Source organism: Haliaeetus albicilla, chromosome 10 (genome assembly GCF_947461875.1).
Source record: "Haliaeetus albicilla chromosome 10, bHalAlb1.1, whole genome shotgun sequence".
NCBI classification, from domain to species: Eukaryota; Metazoa; Chordata; class Aves; order Accipitriformes; family Accipitridae; genus Haliaeetus; species Haliaeetus albicilla.
This window is the reverse complement of record NC_091492.1, coordinates 15,610,334-15,623,617: the sequence shown is the minus strand read 5'-3', so window position 1 is coordinate 15,623,617 and position 13,284 is coordinate 15,610,334. Positions and strand designations below refer to the sequence as shown.

Genomic DNA, 13,284 nt, shown 5'->3' with positions numbered 1-13,284 from the left:
AAGGAGACCTTGGCCAGTGAGTAAAAAGATGAATGTACAGATCTTCAGAGGAGTTGCTGGGACAAATGGCAGCAAAGCTGGGGAGTCCAGCTGCTGAAGCCTAGGGTGGAGTCTATTTCAGGATGTAGTGACTAGGGGCACATACAGAGTTTACAGGTGCAGAACTGACCCAGGGGTGAAGAAAAGAATTTATTAGGAGATAGATGTAGAAATTAATTAATAGACAAATTAGAGGTATATGGCAAGAATAGTATCTATAGCAGTCACTATCACAAACACTGCAGACAGGCAATAATGAAAAAATAGATAGCAGGCCGAAAGAACATAATTTTCAAATACTTTATGATTCCATTGATTATAAAGTTCAATTTTACCTCTTCAGGCTGGCAATACTATAAGTATGCCTCATCATATTATTACTCCTCTATCTGCATATTGGAGAACCGTTCTAATGCTACCTCCCATATGAATTAAAACTGCGTTTACCTCAAAGGGAGTTGAAAATTGGGCAGGGGAAAAAGATAAGGGCCTGGATTTGTAAGTATTTATTTTTTGTGGGGAGAACCTGTATTGGCCTCAGAGACAGGAAATGAAAAAGTTATAGAATCATGCGGTCAGTAGTCAGACTGGTACTTCTTTTTGTGAGGAATCTTGCTCTTTTCTAATCTTGCACTTAAAGTTGCTATACTCCTGAGGGAAAACAGAGAAGAACATTTTAATTAAAAATGAACATCCACAAGACTTTAAGCCATTTTTGCAATTTCATTATTCCAGCTAAAGAAGAAAGATACTAAAATATTATTAACATCCCTTAAAATATTTATTAAGGGAGATTTAAATTAGCTGTCTCAGTCCAGCACTATTGGAATAACTCCATTTCTTTGGTATATCCAAAGTAAGGACTAAAATATTAGAATAACAGAAAGAGCATTGATGATGCAATTGAGTTTTAGAGTTTCTGATGAAGAGTTTATTTTCCTCAATAATTGGTAATTATTAAACTACACAGTTTATCCTGATTAAGTGCAGAGTCCACTCAAGATCCTGGGGATCCTGAACTGCTGCTTTTTCACTGTGAGTTAAGAACTGCTGCAAATGACAATGATACAGCATAAAATGTCATATGTGTGGTGAGTACAATTAAAGACTTTCTCTCTGTATTTGTGTGAAGACTGACAGCTCAGCCAACAGGGCAGCTGGGTTTATGCAGCTCATTGACAGTTTTCCCTGTGAAACTCTTCCTGGCTCTCTTCATCAGGTAAAATCCTCCTGAACCTTTGTCAGACAGCTCTTTCAAGAGCAAACAGGATGGGGAGTCCCACCATGAGCAGCTATGAAGTCTCATTACAAAAAGTCTTTCACACTCTGTTGTCCTTGTTCTGTATTATAATGATGGTTTGCCATAAAGTGCAAAGAAATGTTATTCTAATGAACAGAGGAGAGCCACTTCTACACTGAGGCATGATTAATGAGCTGAAGTCATTCATGAAGTCATTTTACATGTCTGGCTGGTGACCGTTGAATTTGAAGAATTTTATTGCATGTAAAGTGTAATAGGAGAAATTATTTTTTTAGCATACAGTGTATTCATGGTTTAACAAAGGGATTTGGAATGGGTTATGGTCCAGGAGAAAAGACAATCCTGACACAAAAAATGAGACAACTTCTTCCCCCTCTCTCCTTTTTCATCTTCCTTTGATTCAAATGCAATTGAGGGCCCAGTTCTGTGCCATGAGCTCACCCATGGCTATGAGCACTTGCTCATAAACCAACATCTGACAGAATTCCCTTCCCTTGGCAAGGTCAGAGAAACTAGGGAGCATACAACAGCTGAGGGAGGATCTGACCCTGTGTTGCCAGATACACAGAAAAAAATTAAGAAGATTAAGACTTTTCTCTTTAGACAACTGAACTCAGTTCATTAGATCTTTTCAGAGGTCCCATGATGTTGAGAGACCCAGTGACCCACATTGGCAGGAGTAGCCAGTAACCCCTTTCCCCTCATGCAGGGTGGGGTCAGCAGAGGCTGAGGCTCAGACTGACAAATGACTCGTACAGAAAGAACTGGAATTACACTTTGTCTAGACACAGTTAGGACTGTCCCAGTTTCACCAAGGTATCTGGAAACCATAACCTTCATAAGTCTACACAAAACAAATAAAAGCACAAACCACTAAGCTTCTACTTGGCCACTTTCATATATGCCACATTGGGTCTGCTTTTGTGTGACTGAACAGAAGAGGAAATAGGGTTGAGGAGTCTTTGATAGTGTTCCAGAAATCTTCCTGACTGCCAATTCCTTCTTATGGCCGTGCTTCTCAGCATGTGGGCTGCACCTACTGGCTACAGAAAGCATAACGAGGTACAAAATATTTCCCACAGGGAGTCACATACCCTGGTGAGTCTCAAAAGTGTTCCTGATTGACTGAGTGAGGTGCCAGCTGGTGATAGGAGCACCCTTTCTCTCACAGCAGAATGAGAGGCCCACCCACTAGACTAAGACCTACAAGTACTATTTACTGTACAATTTTGAATATAAAGGAAATTAACAAAGCTGATAGCAGGCAGTATGTGAAGGACACAATGAGAAGGGATCGATTAGTTACTTTGTTCAAACTGTATTGATCAAAATGACAAATGATCAAAGGCAGCAAAGGACACTACATGTGGCACTGCAAGAATTCATCTATCCTCTTATACACTGCTGTTTCCAGTGTAAGGTAAAAACCAGAAATTCTACCTGCTCTGGCATCCATAAGAAGACAAGAACTAAAAATATGGTTAACCTAGTTTAAAAGTAAAATACTGCCCTTATACTGTACATGAAGAGGAACTAAGTGCCTTTGTTAGTGTTTTATGACTCTACTGTGTTTTTTCACTCAAATAAGAAAGAAAAGTTACCTGGACCTCAACCCTGAGTACTCAGCTGAGAATCATTCCTCTTCCCCTGCCATCCACTGGGTAAGAGATCACTTTGCTTCTGCACTGTGGGAGCTTGCATTGGACAAAACAGTTTGGGCATGGAAATTAAAACTATTTGGCACTTTTCAGTCCCCAAAACAGGAAGAGCAGTCAAATAGCAAGAAGAGAAGAAATAAAGTTCCTCCATCCTTTTTAGATTTGCACTCAGTATGGACTAAGTTATAATAATATTAGCTTGTACTTTCTTCCATATCTGTTCTTGTGTGTAAATGGACAGACAAGGGGAAGTCCCATTTCTTCCTCTTTCCCTGGGAAAATAATGACAAATTCTTGCAAACTCCCTTTAAAGTTTTCCACCTGCTTTTGTTCACCTTTGGATTATAGAGCTTCCTTTGAATTACTGATCACATTATTGCCACAGTATCATGAAAACTTTAAATTGCAATAGAATAATATTACCACTAAAAGCAGCACTTTCTGTCCTCCCTCTCTCTAGCCTCAACCTGTACTTTCTTCCCATCTTTTGTGCCAGAGTAAGCGTTTGCAAGGCTAGGCAGCGAGCCAGATCAGCAAACATAACTATATCAAAACTAATTCAGTCTTATTTTGCCAGGTTAATTTTAAGCCAATTTGTCCCCCTTTGCTGTCCATTCTTGTGCCAGCATAAGCATGTGAGGGAGGACAGGAATGAGCTGCTGGGGTCAGGGCAGGTTGGGAACACTTAAGCAGTGAAGCTGGTTTAAATTGGCTTAAAGTGATGGCTAAACGATGGCTCCTGACACTGTTGTAGCCACACCAGATATTCTGTCATTAACCCAAGAAATTATTCCATTTTAAGTTCTAACAAGTGTGACATGGCCACACAGAATACTTCAATTTTTTGATAAATCTGTATTTTCTGACAAAAAGAGTGACAGGGCAACTTTTTCAACAATCATCACTGGGAAGCATTTTCAACACCTGATGCACAGCTGCACACATGCTTCAGGCCACTTATGGTGCCACAGAGCCTGGACTGCTCTGTGACAAAAAGTAACAAATATACTTGTTTTCCAGAGAGCCCCTCTGTAGTTGCCAGGCTGCCTGTCTCTTGGCAGACTGAACAATGATACAGTACAGTGAGGCAACATGAGTAGTCCAAGGTATTAGTATGACAGCTGTAGATTTTGAGAATTCACTTGCAGGACACTACACCAGGGTTTGGGGTTTTTTTATCTCCATAGTATGGAATAGTATAGTTTAAATTGTCTAATGAGAGCAGAAGACCTAAGTGGGATTTGATATTTTGCCTAATGAGGTGTGCAGAAAATTGCTAATGGATTTAATCTGCATAAATTTCTTCTAGCATACATATTCCCATGCACCCATACACATTCACTCTAAAACTCAATTGCTAATGATGAATTTCATTTGTTCCCACATCAGAATTAAGAATATTTAATGAATTGTAATGTATAGTTAGTTATCATATTCATAACTTAGACCTTGTCTATATTGAGGCTGGGTGGGGGAAGAAGAGATAGCTCCTTGTTACAGCTATACCAAAGCAGTTAGTGTGGCAAACACAGTGTAAATGCAAGCACTTGATGAGGCTCACAACAATGGCATAAACCCTGCTGAGGAACCAAGGTATATATTACCAAGGGAGAATGAATTTTGTATAGGTGTAAAGCACCTTTAAAGGATAATACCTTTTCCTCCAAGACTACATACAGATATAATCAGAGTGGAGCACTAACAAACCCTTAGCAAATCCAGAAAAGAACACGCAAGTGATTCATTAGCAACCAAGAAGGGTTCATTCTGTAGTCAATTCACCGAATTTTCCACAGAACAGAGTGAAAGCAAGAAGCAAGAAATACTTTCCTCAGCAAAGGAAATGGATCCAATGCATGGAGTAGCATTACATGAATTTTCCTTCTGGGATGAAAAAAGGAGAGGGAACATACCAGGAGGGCAATTTAGCTGTATAAGCACAAACCTATGCTTGGAATGGTGTGAAACTAGGTATTTCTCTCTCAAGTCTCCTGACTCTCTTGCAATTAATATTGGATTTGTTTCTGAACCATACCAAATCCTTCTGCATTGTGCAATTTTCCCATCATCCCAGTCAATGAGCACCTCTCTTATATAACTTCTCCTTTCACACAGGCCAAGTACTTCCAAAACACAATTTACCTTTTAAGTATTGCATTAGTATATGCATGAAATTAAATATCTTGCTATCGTATTACTCCACCTTGATTGTGCTGCCAAGAGGTTTGCCATTAATTAAAACAACACTGGGTTTTGAAACTGTCTGTTTCTATGGGTAAAGAAGGAGTTGTGAACTAACCAGTTCAGATGCAGGCAAGTTTAGAGAAGTTACTTTAGGGATGAATCTGGCCTACTGTTGATTGGTTAAATCCTAATGGGTATCCAACTCCTTTTTAGCTTTGGTGAAAACCACTTTTTGGTGTCGATGATAGTCAACAAGCTCAACTACTACACAATAATTAGAAAGGCACCTCTGGATTGTTTGTTGAACCATATGACCTTTAAAAGGTGGAGGCGGGGCGGGGGGGGGAGAACAGAGAGAGGAAATTAAAACAAGTGTGCATCAGTGAGCTAGTACAGGCTTCAGGGAAGTCTGCCATGATACTTGCCTTGCTCCTACCTCTGGATATCCTTGTGGGGCTAAGCCATAGAGACAAGTACAAGAGAGAAGAGATAGGTAGAAAAAGGACAAAAACACGGCTAGAAACTCTTGAAACAGATAAATACAGTGAAAGATTTCAGAAAAAACATTTTTGGACTTGCTGAATGTAGCCATTCAATATAACTTAAAAAGATTTGTATTCATTAGCAACATATCATCCCCAAATCTCTTTTGGAGCCTAATGTTACCTGCGTTCCATCTTTTACCTCTTCTTCCCTATTAATTTATATGTCAAATTTACTGACATTTACTGTATAGCTTGCTTTTCAAGGAAAATACCCCAGAAATGCATTATGATGACAAATAACTACATTAAATATAATACCAGATAGCAACATTTGTACCTGAGGCTTATTTCCTAAAAAACCTAGATGGACTATTAGTATTCCCATGATTCAGTACCATTCAGTATTTTTATTTACATTTACCTTGTATAATATAGGATGCCTAATAAAATTATTGCAGATAATGACTAAGACAGTAAGAATAGATTTAAATGGTAATATTCTGTGTCCAGAAACAATTACATCTCAGCTGAAAATAAGCACTTCTTTCCTGAACTACCTATTATCTATTCAGGTGACTGAAATAACAAGACCATCTGTCTACTTGCAAAAAAGGATCCAGTCATCACCCCTGTTGCCCCCAGCCTCTGCAAGGAAGAGCATGGAGGCTTGATATTCCAGATACGTCAGGCTTGTGGGGCTGAACAGTTGCAGTCTTTCTACTACTATACACAGGCAGGGGACAGTTTATTCCTGTCTTTAACCAGTACATTGCAGGACTCAAGTTACTTGAATGCCCTTCATCAATAAAGTTATTCCATAATAAAAGAAAGCATGCATTTCAACTGAAATATGTATTCAGAGTGACTCTGCAGACACTATTATATTGAATGCATAAGGCACCTTCAAAGCTGGAATCATGTGAGGATAGAAGTTTCTTATTTTTACAGAAAAACTGGGTATATTCATGCTGTACTTTGAATATAGACTGGCACCTAAATTCCAGCCAAAATTCACCTCTATGTTTGCATTGTGACAAGCTTCAGACAACTCTAGGGAGATGAGGCGAGAGTACATCCCCTTACAATAGACTCAACCATACCATAGTTTGTAGCATAGGTACACAAGTATACTATGCCTCATACTGTCACCATCACCAACCATATATGATATTCTTTCTGCAACATCACATTTGACAATGGAGAGGCAGCCCTGGATCTTTCCTGCAGCAGCTTTAATACTGCCCATCATCAGGGTAGATAAGTATGATCCATGCCAACCTATAGACACGCCACAGGTAGCGTATGGAGAAAAGTGGGTCAGGGAGTACAGGGAGCTTTAATCCATTCCCATCTTTGCTACAAAGGGAAAGTATATTGAGTCAAAGTAATGCCTGTATGAAGGATTAGCAAGGCACTTTCCTGTTTGCTGCTAGAATTAACATGCACATTTAGAAAATGGTAATGAAAACTGGCTATGCTTCTAAGCCACCTTGGGAAGACCTTCTTTTTGGGTTTACAGCTCTAGCAGTACAACAAACTTGCTTGTTCAAAGAAGTGTAATTTACCACCTGCCAATGCCAACTGAGTCCAGTCATACAGACAGCAATATTTAGATATACTTTATGTGCTTTCTGCCATTCATTGTGCAGTAGTAGCACATGAAGAGACTTGATGTTGATAATGATCAGGCTTTTAATAAAATGGCCATTTGCAGGTAGGGAGCATTCCAAATGAACTGGGGCTGTCTTCTGATGCTTCTTGAAACTCTCCCCTCCCACAACCCCTCCTCCAATTCCACGTAGTAAGCTACAAGCAACAATTCAGTCTCTCATTCACTGATCTCCCTTGCTGCTCCCCAAGCTCTGCTCTAATTTAAATCATTAAATATATTTTAAAATTAAACACAAGAAAATCTCTCAAAAATATGTGAAGAAAATTGCTTGGTTTGTACCAGTTGAATTAACTGTGGGAAAATTCTTTTGGAGATAAGTTCTATTATACCACATTTCAGTATAAAACAAAGTAAAGAATTGAACCTGCAAGTGTTATCACTTTTATCCACAAACAAATTTTAAATTAGATTACACTAGTGACAAAGTTACTAGTGTGCTTATATGTATGCATAACTTCACTCCTTAATATGAGAAGATTTTGTCTCAGTGGAGTTTCCATGGGCCTCCACAGCAGAATCCTACAGACAGGTCTTAAAGCTCCAAAGAAAAAAATATCTGATACTCTTTTTGGTCCTGGAATTTTAAAGAAATATTTCTCACTTAAGTGTTGCAATAAATAAATTAATAATTAATCTATTAATATTGTCCTTCGTCCCAAAAGACTGCTGTGAAATTTGACAGTGGTTTACATGTAAGGTTTTTTCGTAAAGGTGATACAAGTATATTGAATTAGTTTACACTGATTCCTTAGTCCATATTTCAAGTGTAAAAGTAAAATAATGCATGACAATTGCTCTCTGGTTTCCATTACCCAGTCCATTTTTAGCAAACATTTACATGGGCTAATTTGGAATAAGCCAGATAGTTTTGACTCAGGTTGTAAAAGCAATTCTTTCATAAGTGCTGTTAATTACACTGTTTGTTATTTAAAAGAGTACAAATTGTTTACAAGGCTTTTAGATAAAGTTCCTAGAAATAATATTTGCAAATACATTCTTTGTGGTGTGCAATATTAATAGGTTTTTTCCATATAACAAGCAGGTAATGCAGATATGATAACAAATACATTCTAATTATGAACTACATTTGTGAGGCTGCCAATTCCCAGTGAAAACACAAGAATTAGATGACTACAGAAACTTAAACACTCTTTGTTCCAACTCATTAACTTTAACTACTTAGAAAGGAGGCCAAGGCAAAACTGGTATCTGGCTGAAGGGATAGTGTGCAGAATTTTTAAGAATAGTATTTTATATTCTGTTAATTTTAGGTATTACATGTCATTTTAGGAGGTTTGGGAGTTTAGTTGTACCAACTGGTTTTCATTGAATTAGAAGAGAACCCTCTCATGGTAGCAGGAATGCAAATCGGAAGGAGTAGATGGGGAGATACCTTGCTTATAATTCTTTGAGTAAGCCACTGTTGTGATAAGTTATAGGAAAAAACACAACTGGGTCTTCTTTTTTTTTCTTTTTTTTTTTTTTTAAATTAACTTCAGAAAGAAGCCAGTTAGGTCATAGCTAGCCACAACAGAGTATATCAGTGTTAGGCAATTTATATTTAAGTAGGTTAAGTAATTTCATATATTTAGTAGCTTCTCTACTGACCATTTACAACCAAGATAGTTTCCAGCTGCCTACACTGGAATAATTATGTAGTTGCAACATTATTCATGTCCAGAATATCCAGAAAGACTACATGGAAACACTCATCACACTTCTCATTAATAAACAAACTGTTACATTTTGTAATGTTTAAGACCAAACACCTGACCCAAACATTGACATCACACTGGGGCATGGCTGGGGACATGACAGGCTGAGTACAGCAAACTTATTGGAAACATTTATTAAATTTCTACATTGGCCTATCAGGTATGTCACAGTGGGTTATATCATTCAGATTTCATTGTATCACATCATGCCTGTCAAATTATAATGGTGCCTGACTAGCAAAACACAATCTAGTCTAAAATTTGATTGTATCTTACCTATTTGGGGGTTTTGAAAAGCACAGCAGATTATATGTCCTTTAAAATATCATAACTTTCACCACAGACTTGTTGCCAACTTGCTGTTCAACTGAAAAAGAATATTCACAAATGAATGCCACATGTCATGTAAATGTGCAATAAATTGAGACAAGTCAAAATTATAAGTCCAGGTAACAGATGAGCTGGCTAGCTATGAGAGTGTCTGAGTATCAAATGATGATTGAAATAAGATACTGAATGTTGTCAGCTTTACAACTCAAGCATTAAAGCATACAGGACAGGCATAACAGGTTCCCTAAGACACACTGCATAGCCACTGAAGCCATAGTGTCATGCAGCTACATCTATGTATTCTAACAGTACTGTTTCATATTTAAGTTACTAACACAAATTTTAAAAAGTGTCCCTACTTAATCAGTTTGTATATACTATTATGCATTAAACAGTAACATTGGAGTCAACAGGATAACTGCCATGTTGGCTGAAATAGGACCTGAGTCTGCCTTACTTCAGTCTTGCTTTCAAGGCAGTTAAGCCGTGAGTCATTTCACACAGTTAAAATAAAAAACTTCTAGAACAGCTTCTATTAAACATAGATGGGATAATTATTTAAAAAAAACAAAAAGAGAGAGAAAAAAGTGTGTGATATACAGTCTATCATTAAAACTTAGTGAAGTCAACTTGTGAGCTATTCTAGTGCTGGCATGTTTCTTACTGATTTGCCTGGCTCTAAATCTAGGGAAGCACCCAAACAACAACAGATTTTCTGCTTCAAAATTTTTTGCCATCAAAAATACAAGAGATTTTGAAATGAAAAATCATTGAGAGTTGAAAGATTCTTGGCAGCCTCTACTGTTTCTCAGCTCACCAGAAGTACAACTACTGAGGAATCTCCTTCTTTTAAAAGGAAAGGGGGAAGAGGGAAAGATAAAGAAGGGGGGAAAGGGGGGGAGAAAACTGGAAAAAAGGAAAACCAGAAAAAAAAGAAAAAATAGAAAAAAATAAAAAAGAGTACGCTGCCTGCCTCAGGTTTGGTGTTGGATTTTTTGGTTTTTTTTCCTAACAGAGCAAGTGCAGATCCAGCTGAGAGTCACAAACCCCCTTCTTGCACTATAGAACAGGGCCCCCGTGTCAAATCATTCAGGAAACTTTCACTTCTTGTATTAGTAATTGTTTTGAAGTCATAAAACTCTTAGTACCTGGCACAGAGTAAGACTCAGATCTCTGACAGCTACATCAGAAGTTACAAGAAGGTGACAGAAAGGGGAAAAATAGGTAAGATACAAGTGAGAGAAAATGACAAGAGAGTTTATTTTATGGAAAAGTAGGAAAAGCTGATTAACCAGCGTTGAGCTATTGTGATCATGGAACAATTTTTTTAAAACACAAACTTGTGACAATGAGGCAGCAGAACAGATTCATCACAGAATAGAGATGGACATGTCCAGATTTGCCAGGTATGCTTTTTGAGCAGTCTGAAGACCATTTACAAAAATATGAAACTAGAAATTTCAGTATCGCTCTCTAATTATAATTTTCTCAAGTGTGGGCCAATCGCATACAGTGGTTTGAACCCTGGAAACAAGGATTGAATGTAATGCTTCGCATTTCTGTTATGCATGTTCTTTGTTTGAAAAGAGAAAGGGGCTGCATGTTCAAATCTCACACACAGACATGTACAAGCATTTTGTATGTCACTAAGTAAACCCCAGGGTTCTTTGTTTAATAAAGTACATTACTGGAGTCTAATAAAAGTGGTGAACATAATACAAATAGCAACCACATCATGGTGCAAAGCATTACTCTCTCAAGGTCAGCAAATAATTAATATCTTTAAAGTGAAAAACATCTTAAAAATACTGGAAGAGAAAGAATTTTCCTTGTAAGTGAACACTTATTATGCAACACTTTGTTAAAAAAAAAATATCAGATTAGCTCTTGTCCTTCCATAGGCCCAAAACGTTTAAAACAAAAGAGCAATGTAATCTAGTCACATCCTAGATTTGTTCAAGCAATACAGTTGTTGCATTTATTTTTATAAAAGATTACTTTTCTGTATTTTGCTTCATTTGTAGCTGTTATACCATTATATAAGACAAAACAGATGCTTCCAAAAATATCTATTTGTCACATGGAAATAAGGGGGTTTTGTGTAGAAATGGCTTTGCCATAACACTGCTAAATTTCCATTGGAAAACAGGAAAATATACAATAGATCTACTCATGAGCTGAAAATAAATGCTCGAGAGAAAAAAACCCCAGTGTCCATTATCCAATTTGGCACCCAAAATATTTTTCACCTTTTCTAGTAAACTGTCCTTGTCACACCATAATGAAGAAAGTGAAATATATCCCTTTTTCTGTCTTTAAATATCTTGCTGCTAGGAATATTTTCCCACTATTTCTAGCACTGAATAGTATTTTGTGTTATAGGTAGAGCAAATGAAGAAACCTACTTTAAGAATAAAATATTACTCTTTAGGAGTAAATGTGACTGATTCTAATGAGGAAAAAATTAATTTTTAAGTATCCAGAATGAATTATAGGTAAACTTATTTTCAAATTAAGTCTCTTACAACCTACAAATACCTTATTAAACACTGATGCATAGCACTTGTTCTTCCTTCTTAAACTCAGACATCTATTTCATTTACATGCAATATTTTAAATGCATTTATTTAATGCAATGCCTACCTCTGTATTACAAATTGCTTTTATTTGTCATGAATTCTAATGCTCATTTTTTATTCTGCTTTGAAATATCCAGCCACCCTTGGCTTGCTTTTCTCTCAGGCTTTGATATATTGGAATCATTTCCCCGGGCAGCAATCAGTGTTGATAAAAGAGTTTGAAACTCAATTCACAAATAGATAGCATATTTACGTAAAAGAGAACTAGCACTTATTTCCACTGTGTATCAAAACAAATACAGGAATACTGCTTCCGATAGAACTGGATTCACCCAGCAAGACAGACATATGTTGGATATTAAAAACTGTGCCAGTTTACAGCATTTAAGGGTTTATTCTACTTCTGGAGATAAAATTCTATCTGCACAACTAACAGCAAAACACCATCTTCGGTCTCAGAAGTACACATTGATACTGACTGCTGAACAACCTTCTGCTCTGCAGTGGGCTAATCTTAGCTAAGGGCCAAGCTCCACCAAGCCACTCACTCACTCCCCTCAGCAGGACCAAAGGGACAAAATTAAATAACTGAAATTAATTTGTTAAAATTAGTGAAAGTTACTAATTAAATTAAAATAACCTATTAAAATAGATTCAGTGGCAAGAAGCAAAGACAAACATTCAAACACCACCTTTCCTCCTGGCTCTACCAAGCTCAACTTCAACCCTCCACCCCGACTCCTCCACCCCAGCTCTGAGCAGCACAGGGGCTGTGGGCAGCACACAGTGGTTCCTCTCCTCCGAGTCTTCCCTCTCATGCTTTCCCCGTGCGCCAGTATGGGCTCTCCCCACAGGCTGGTGTTCCCATCAGGAGACAACCACCTGCTCTGGTGCAGTGTCCTCCACCAGATATCTGCTCCACCATGGAGCACCTCTACCTCCTTGGTGTTGCCTCTGCTTTTCCTCCCTCTTTTTTCTGCTCCTTCTCCTCCATTTGTCCAGCATTTTCTGCCCTCTCTTACATATGTTGCCACAGAGGTGGGGCGCAGCTGTGCCCTTGCAGAACCGGCTCAAACTGGCTGGAACTGGCCCAGCCCGGGCACCGGACAGCCCCACCTCTCCTTACAGAGACCCCTGCAGCCGACGCCTGGGCACAGACAGCCAGGACCCACCCCTGCAGTGCAGCTGTGACATCCAACATCATTTTGCATCAGGCAATCAATCGCCTCTCAAGTTACGTATGCCAGCATCACGACATCCACCAAGATTCCCAAGACACCCCACAGAATCTCTACTTCCTTTCAGAAAAGCCAAAACACCCCACCAAAAACACAAATCGAAGCTGCATTTATCTTTTTCTC

At 38.1% G+C, this 13,284-nt stretch overlaps 1 long non-coding RNA gene across 1 annotated transcript in view; it reads right to left on the bottom strand.

The window, feature by feature from the left end:
• LOC138687091 (uncharacterized) overlaps nucleotides 1-9,381 on the bottom strand; it is a 140,543-nt gene extending 131,162 nt beyond the window's left edge. Inside the window, exon 1 of the long non-coding RNA XR_011326426.1 lies at nucleotides 9,291-9,381. This is a non-coding gene — a long non-coding RNA (uncharacterized lncRNA). The remainder of the gene's footprint in view (nucleotides 1-9,290) is intronic.
• Between the last annotated feature and the right edge of the window lie 3,903 nt (nucleotides 9,382-13,284).